The sequence below is a fragment of the Paramormyrops kingsleyae genome, chromosome 7 (genome assembly GCF_048594095.1).
Source record: "Paramormyrops kingsleyae isolate MSU_618 chromosome 7, PKINGS_0.4, whole genome shotgun sequence".
Lineage (NCBI taxonomy): Eukaryota > Metazoa > Chordata > Actinopteri > Osteoglossiformes > Mormyridae > Paramormyrops > Paramormyrops kingsleyae.
Window position 1 is genome coordinate 267,604 of NC_132803.1, and position 9,284 is coordinate 276,887.

General features: G+C 42.3%; 1 long non-coding RNA gene across 1 annotated transcript; it reads right to left on the reverse strand.

Annotated features, from left to right (window-relative positions):
• Positions 1-16: 16 nt before the first annotated feature.
• LOC111859007 (uncharacterized) lies at positions 17-2,201 on the reverse strand. Its single transcript, XR_002841720.2, has 3 exons — positions 1,480-2,201; positions 1,314-1,389; positions 17-245 (listed from the first exon to the last, which is right to left on the reverse strand). It is a non-coding gene; the product is annotated as an uncharacterized lncRNA (long non-coding RNA).
• Positions 2,202-9,284: the final 7,083 nt, after the last annotated feature.

Consider the following 9,284-nt stretch of genomic DNA (forward strand, 5'->3'; position numbering starts at 1 on the left):
ACAGGATGAAGCCTTAGTAAGGAAATAACCGGAGATGGGAATACTGAACCACAGTTTGGAAATATTAATAATTATAAAGTGTGGAACCCAAAGCCCCAGTGGGGGACCCAAAGCCCCAGTGGGGGAATGCCCTGTTGCAGGAAAACGGTTATACTTACCTGTCTGCGTCGCTGCTCCTCCATCTGCTCCTCCGGACCACTTACCTGTCGTCTTGGACTCCTCTGGATCCGTTTACTTCATCGCCCCTGCAAAAGAGGAAAATAAAATAAATAATTAATATTTAAGCCATAGTAAGGGATGACGGTTGTGTGCGTAAGCGGGTGGATGCAACAATAGACCCAGATTGGACAGTGCATTCCTGTGGCCCTGGGACGCTGAGGTCACAGATTTTCATTCCCCTAACCTTAACCCTAACCATAACCCTAACCTAACCACCAACCCACTTCCGGTCCCTAAACTTAACCCTTACCCAAACCATAACCATAATCCCAAACTCCAGGCCCTAACCGTAAACCACAACTGCAACCCTATTACTGCCCTAACCCCAAGTCCACCTCCGGTCCCTAAACTTAACCTTTACCCCAAACCACTTCCCTAACCGTAAAACACTCCAAACCCTAACCCCAAACCACTTCCCTAATCCTAAAACCTAACTACAACCTTAGGCCCTGCCCTAACCCTTAACCATAACCACTAACCTTAACCATTCACCGCCGTACCACGGTTCAACATAGCCCCCATCCAAGGGGATTCTCCCTATTTAGTAAAGGTTTATACCTATAACGGATAACTGGAATAGTGCTGCCAGTGCACCTTGAAACACTATATGTGTTATGTTAAACATTTAATACTTACCTTAACCTAACCATAACCATAAACCACAACTGTACCCCTAAACGTAACCTAGCTTCCGTGGAGGAAGGCTAGGGGCCGCATCCCTAACCCCAAACCCCTTTCCCTAACCATAAAACCACTGACCTCATCTCTAACCGTAACCCTAACCCAGTGAGGCCTAAAACCTAAGCCCAGTGAGGCCTAAGCCCTAACCTTAATCACCCTGTAATTTAAAATAACCCTAAGAAAGGGAAATCTAACCCTAGATGGGACTTTAAATAACCCTAAGTAAGGGGAATCTAACCATAGATGGGATTAAAAATTATGCAGGGTGACATAATAATTATTATTATATAGATGTATTCCCCACTGTGTACCCTCATTTGCCTCAAACCTCAGAGGAGGAAGGTCATGGGACACAGTTGTGGTGTTAACAACTTTATTCATTTTCTTATTGGAAAGGATGGCAGTGGATTGACCTTGGGGGGTCACCGGCACTGGGATGTGCCTCCGGGGGACACCGGTAGCTGCGCCGGCACCGTACACAGGGCAGCGCTATAACCATAGTAGGGAAAACAAGCCTCAGTGAGGAACATGAAGCCTTAGTAAGGACATAACCTGAGACAGGAAAAATAGGACAATTACCTCCTGAGCCGGCGTAGGTCTGGTCAGCCACGTCCGAGCTAGAGTATAGGAGAAGAAATAATAAAGGGGATATATATAAAAACCTCAGTGAGGACATTTAAAAGTCAGTACTTACTTGTCTGTGCCGTTGCTCCTCCTCCTGCTCCTCCGGATCACTTACCTCTCCTGGATCCTTCTGCTCCGTCGCCCCTGGAAAATTAAAACAAAAAGGATTTAAATTAAATTAAACAAAGCCCCAGTTGGGGATATATGGATGGACTCGGATTGGACAGTGCACTCCTGTGGCCCTGGGACGCTGGGGTCACAGTCTCATATCCCTAACCCTAACCATTAAATTATTGGGATGCCCACTAGGCGTTATCCCATGCCCACTAGGCCTCAGATATTGGGATGCCAACTAGGCCTTATCCCATGTCGGTGCTCTAAGGGTGTCACACCATCGGCTCCAGCCGTCCAAATGATATCCTGCACTGCAGCTCAGCTATTTATATGATGGGGGAAGCCCCGCCCCCTGTTCGGCACTGCCGCTTAATTTAATTTATTATATGTCCTAAGGGTATAGTCCTTCCCATATCAGTAAATAATAAGTATTTTTGTTGTTCCAGGTCGCGGATGTTTCCGGATTCCAGGTAACTGTCCAGGTAAGTAAATTAATTTTTTGTTTTAGTTTTTCCGCAGCTAAATGATGCTTCCAAGGAGATGGGGGAAGCGGGCGGACACCGTGTGACAGCATGGTGGCACGGGCAAAGTTAGGTTTCAGAGTTGGGGTTGGGGAAAAGGGTCTTAGGGTTAGGGAAGGGGGTTTGGGGTTAGGATAGGGGTGGGGTAGGGGTTTAGGGTTAGGGAACAACCCCAGGAAGGCACTGGCCTACTACATACTGCCTGGTGTCCACCCTTGTCCCTCACATCCCCTGGCATCGCTGCTAAACATGCCCACTAGGCCTCAAATTAATAATTACTCTTTCTCCTCACTATGGCTTATGACAGTCTCCACGACGTATCAGGGTAAGTATATGGGACACTGAATAATTATAAATAATGCCCACTAGGCTTTTATATAGTCCCCACTATGGTTTAATCAAAGAGATATACAGAGCCATCCATCCAGGGTATCTTTAGAGTGCCGTTCTAGGCCTTAATAAGTCCCCACTAGGGTTAGAAGTATGCCCACTAGGCCTTATAGACTGCGGACCATGTCAGGTCTCAACGCGTTTTGGGCTGCCTTGCCCTCATCAGGAAACCGGCGAAAATATTATCAAAGGGGAGCCCACTGGGCTTCAACCCCTAACCCTAGATGGGATTTAAATCTGTTCTGAGGTTCTACACATTTTCATTATCTCTGCTCTGCATACCCGACTGAACTTTTACTGGCACTATGCTTTAGCTCAGGGGTGTCAAACTCCAGTTCAGGAGGGCCAGAGTCCTGCACATTTTTGTGTTTCCCCTCATTTAACACACCTGATTCAACTTCTTGCACCTCCTTGTGCTAATTACCACACAGCTCCTGAGCTGAATCATTTGTGGTGGAAAAGGGAAAGAACTAAGGTACGGTGGGCTTCGGCCCTCCAGGACTGCAGTTTGACACCCTTGCTTTAGATGAAACAGAGCACCGATTGTGTTTGCTTAGGTGTACCATGAGCCAGGCTACAAAATGTGTTAAGGGGCTCAAGGAACATAACATTGCATTCTCTTTTAGAACTGCTTGTGAGCTCTGCCCACATCACCACCGTCCTAAAGAAGGCTACTAAGGAGACCACAGCAGTCCTCCATAAGTATGTAGGGCAGTGCTCATCAAATCTTGAAATCTAAGCCTTGTTTTCAGTTCTTCCGAGTAGTTTAATAATTTCCGATTGACTGGAGGCTTCACATCTTGCTCAAAGGTAACAGAGATTGGAAAATCAGCAGGGCCTTGGGGACCATGATTTGAATAGCCCTGGCCTAGAGGAAAGATTATAGTAACCTGCCCTCCCCAAGTAGTGCATGTCTCCTCAACTTGTGTTTTAATCTGCAGTTGAACTTGAGAAACATCCAACAACTGAAAACCTATACCGGTTCTATGGTCTCCTTGCCGGGTTTATTATCTGTATGACTGGGCACCGGAGAGGGGTCATCAGAAATATGACGTTGGAGGAGGTGTGCAGTGCTGAGATTGACAATCAAGAGTGACGGATAATCAGAGTAAGAATTTGTTCACCACACACACACAAACACAAACTTTGACAGACCATTTATTGTGTTTCACAGGTAAAGGAGCACAAAACAAAAGAAACATTTGGCCACGCCCTCATTCCGCTCACAAAAAGTGAGTTCATATGGTTCTACCGGTTTGTTTATCACCAACATGAATTCCCATGTGGGGACTCAGAGTTGGTCTTTGCCAACTCCAATGGTGGTGCTTGCAATGATATACTGAAACATTTCCAAGAGTGCTGGAAGGAGTTTGGCCTGCCGGGAAACCAAACCTTTCAGCTTATATGAAGCAGCATCAGCACCATTGTAAGTTCATAATATTTTTATATAGCACCTTTGACAACATAGTCACCCCAAAATGCTTTGCATGGGTGCATCGTGATTCAATACATCAACAAGGAAAAGGCAGAAAGCCAGATGACAACAAACTGGGTTCACTTTAAAATTAAAATTAAAAAATAATAATTTGTTCTTGCAAACAGTCTTGTTTTTGCTTTTTAATTGAGAATGTCTGTTGTTAAATTAAGTAAAACTTGCATGTTTTTAATATAGGTCAGCAGATCTCTGGCGACCCAGAAGATGGCCAACATTCGAAGGATGATGTGCCATTCTGGTGCAACGGCCGAAAAGTTGTATGTGGCGGATTTGAATTTTAATGAAGCTTTTCAAAGTAGAAATGATACAGAAGAAGCCATGTCAAAGAATGCTGAGCAGTGTGGCACATTGTCAGAAGATGATGTGGAGGACAGAGGAAGTGAGGGAACATCTTAGGGCCAGAAGAGGGGGAGACCCCACAGTGAGAGTGACTCAGGCGAAGAGATGTTTGTTCAAAAAAGAAAGTGGCGTAGAGTGAGGCGTCACCTCACTGATAGTGACAGTGATTTGGAAGTACCAGAACCAAATGTCATCGATCGGACAACCAGCACAATTGTGTATGACATGAACTGAGATATAGTCATTATTACAATAGATGCAACCGAAAGTGACCACTCAACACAGACTGACGGGACTGCAGACAAAGATGGGAATGCGACAGCAGAAGATATGACCGAAGGCGACCACACGACACAGACTGATGGGACTGCAGACAAAGACGGGGACGCGACAGCAGAAGACATGACCGAAGGCGACCATGTAACGCAGACTGATGGGACTGCGGACAAAGACTGGGACGCGACGGCAGAAGACACAACCAAAGGCGACCAGGCAACGCAGTCTGACGGGACTGCAGACAAACACTGGGACAAGACAGCAGAAGACATAACCAAAGGCGACCATGTGACGCAGACTGACGGGACTGTGGACAAAGACGGGGATGTAAAGACAGAAGCCGTGACCGGAACTGCATATTGCAGTCCATTAACCACCATTGCGCAAGGACGCCTATTGTAGAATGTTATCGCAAGCAGCATCACTCGGACAAAAGGGGCAATTGGAGCACACTATATTGCTTGGGGGGAAGGGGTGAGCCTGGCCAGCTTACCCCCTGCCCACATGCAACTCTAAATTTAGTATAAAGGAAGGGGGAGATCCCAGTACTGACCTGAGTTCAGCCGTGGGATAGAGCGCGCATCGCCCGGCACTTTCTCGGAACTCACGTGTTGGTCTCCTGCCAGGACTGAAAGGGCTCCCCAGTCCATGAAGGTGGGTGATGATAGCACGTCCGAGTGTAAATAGCTTTGCAACTGCTTATGCTTTCCCTTAATTGTTGCGAGTAAATTATCGCCGCTTGTGATAATATTTCATAACTTTTTATGTTTCCTTGCTTCTTGTATGTGTAATTGCTTCTTTTCTATATAAATATTGATACCTTTGCACCTAATACTATTAGCTATAAGATATATATTATTTGATATTCGTTGTAGTACGAGTTATTTTGCATTGCCTTCAATATGATAGCTCAGTATTGGTGTTAATGTGAGATCATTTTGTATTACTTATTAAAGTGTATTTGAGTGAACCTAAGCGTGCCTGTTTGTTCCTTCGAGAGCCCTATATCCCTCTCTCATCCATTTTAAGACACTGTTGCTTCTGTTTAGCTGCACGCCAGGCTCCCTAGCAGGACTAAACCGCAGCGGCGATGGAGCCACATTGCCATCGCTTTCTCCCTTCCATGACAGTGGTTTCTTAGTCACAGGAATGTTCTGTGTCTCTGTAAAATGAAAAATGATAAACTGTGAGCAGTCGCTATAGAAAGCGATAAATATGACACAGTGCCTATGCAGAGTTAATAAAATAAGTCACTATTATTAAAATAATTCACAAAGTGAATTTAACTTACTCATCAGAATTGTCTTCCACGGCATCGAGTCGCTGCTCAAAGTGGCAACGTTCTTCCTCGCTGTCCTCACTGTTTTCATCGCTCTCCAGTTCAAGGCTTTCCTGAACCTGCCGCAAAGCTTCCGCAGCAGAGAAGTGCATGTGTGCTATGTTGTAGCAGATCAGTGAACTACCCAGACATGTGCCCTTTTTTATACGAGTCACAAGGGGCGTATACACACATTTCTTTACCCAATACTAACTGTTGGATTATAATGTCGTTATCATGTGAATAGCGCGATTTGCAAGTGGGCGGGCGATCAGAGCTGCTTCAAGATGCAGACACTTGAGTCAGTCACTCTTGTTCTTTTTATTCGTATCACAAAGCTGTAAAAATATATTTAGTTTCTACCTATATATATTTGAAAAGTAGACCGTCCAAGGTTTCTGAGGGTGTTTTTAAAATATGTATATGACAAAAACTCACAGAGTTATTTAAACGGTTTGGCGAAATTTCTGTCCGATCCCGCCGGCGGGACCGCCGACCCCAAGGGGTTAAAACGCCCACATTGAGGAGCAGGAAGAAAATCAATGGCTGCCAGAAGGCTTTTTAGTCCCAAAAATTTCAGAATTAGAGTTGATATGTTTCCCCCAAGGCTATTTTAAAAAGACGGGAGGCATTAAAGACGTTGAAAGAGAAAAGACAAAAACGTAAGAAAAAGTAAGTTGGTTAAAGCGATTTGGTTAATTCAAAATACAAAATTTAGCAAAGCTGTCTTTAAGTTCTTAAATTAATTTGGTGATTTTTTTGGTTTTGATTTTTTACAACAGAAGAGAGCCACACCTTGTAAAGTTGCAGTGTATGTGGCGGGGTTTAAGGTGAACCTGACCATTAAAGACTGGTTGTTGTCATATGTGTATCATTGTATCATGTTCTTAAGGACAACCAAGCCCTGCCAGAGACACAGTCCACACTTCAGTTAGATCCTGTCTCTTATCGTGACTCTGGAAAATACTTGTTTTTGTTTTATCTACATGGTATTTCTAAATGTTTTTTGTGCTATTCTGCACTTTGTGACCTCATGTTTGTGAAAGGCGCTTTATAAATAAATTTTACTTACTTAAAGTAAGTCACTCAATCATTTCCTTGTCTCCTATTTCACTCAGACCTTGTATTAAAACCAAGGTTGATTAAACTTTTCATGTTTTCTTTGCTTTCTAGCTGCTCCATGGACTATTCAATATCCAATATCACTGCTGTGTGCAGTGAGAGGATCGACTGGCATCATTCAGTGTGAACATAATTATCCATAGTCATACAAAGTGGAGTCCATTATGTGGAGTCATAATAATGGAGACAGTACTGGAAAACCATATGTCTGTCACGGTGATCATATAAACATTGATGCTAGGTACAGAGATGGAGCAGAGTTCTTTGGGGACAAAAGGAAGAGCTGCTCATTAAAGTTAAGATGATTCTCAGAAGTAAGAATTTCAGGTCCTAACACGTTATATGCACTATTATATTAACAATTAATTGCACAATTACATGCAAGTAACCGTAAGGTTTGGCCAATCCCTAAAAAATAAAGTAACATTACTCTGTACTTAAATGTATAATTACTCTGTCACACTTTATAATAAAGAATAATCACAATTGTATAGTCAGTGTATGTTAACCATGAATCTAAACTCAGGACAACAAAAAAGTAATTACCTGAAATATACGGCCAATTTTGACAGTTGTCATGTCCTCTTCTTTTAATGACACCCTCTTAGGACCCTTGAAAAGTGTGTAGGTTTCCATTTTCTAAAGTCAGCATCCACCGATCCGTAATTCCGTATGCGCTACTACTGGTAATCAGGGACGGGTCTCTGTTCCTCTCAATCTTCCGGCGTGCGAACTTCCGGGTCACATTGTGTAGTCGAGAAATTAAAATGTCAGATTCCATTTTTAGGCCAATATTCTAAAATGTCTTATTTAGAAAACAAAAATAATTTTTTACAGAATAGAAAAACATAGTTTTAAGTATATATCTGAATAAGGCAAAAAATAATAAATGAAAAAATGTTCCGTTTTTTTTCGTTTTCCGTTTTTTAGTTTGAAAACGGATATAGAATGGACGGAAGATACCCTGATTGAATCGGTAAATGAATTTAATTCCTTTTTTGTAAATATTGGACCTAATTTAGCAAATTTAATAATAAAACATGATGAGCCAGAATATAAGGAAGTCTGGAAAGGCGAAAGTAGAGTGGTTAAATCTATATTCGTAACGGATATTACTGTAAAAGAAATATAAAAGTTTAAAAGTAAAACATCTACTGATTGTGATGGTTTAGATATGGTTATAATTAAAAAGACATTAGATTGTATAAGTATTCCTCTTTGTTATATTTTTAATCTTTCGTTCCATACGGGTGTATTTCCCGAAAAGAATGAAAGTCGCAAAAGTGATACCACTTTATAAATTGGGAGATAAATTTTAACAAATATAGGCCAGTATCACTTTTGTCACAGTTCTCAAAAGTCCTTGAAAAACTTTTTGCGCAAAGACTTGATAGTTTTATTGAAAAAAAAACAATTATTAAGTGAAAATCAATATGGATTTCGTAAAAATAGATCAACGGCATTAGCACTGATGACTTTTATTGAAGATATTTCATCTGCAACACAATAATAAATACACTGTTGGGGTATTCATTGATTTAAAAAAGGCCTTTGATACGCTGCAACATCCTATTTCGATTTCTAAATTGTATAACTTTGGTGTGAGAGGAGTTGCACAGAATTGGTTAAGGAGTTATCTAGAAAATAGGTCGCAATATATATATTATTTAGGTAACTCCTCAGAAAGATTGAAGATTGTATGTGGCAAGGGCGTAGATTTGCTCTGGACATTGGTGGGGACCTATGACTCCTGCCCCACCCACCAACCCCGCCACCCCAACTCCGTCCACGGAATGCATGTTTTTTTAATATGCTGCAAAATGCAAAATCACTTTACATTAATACTAGCAATGCTTCGATTGATTTTAATCCACTCGAAATGCAATTCATTAAGTTAAATTAAGGAATAGTGTAATGTCAAAACCCCACTAGCATTAGCGTTAACTGTTGTCGTTACTTTGATGGACTTTGATGGATTCACTAGCGAACTTGAAGTGACTTACACTTTTATTTGAAAAAAAGCTCCTTATGTCCAGCTTCTTTTTTTTTGCTGCCGCCATCCTCACATGTGTCACCCAACACACCTTCTTGCACGGGGAAAAAAATCCACTGCATTTGGCGCTGCTTGTATCTGAACGCAGCCACAGCCTCTCACATGATAGCAGGGAAATGCACAGCCAATCAA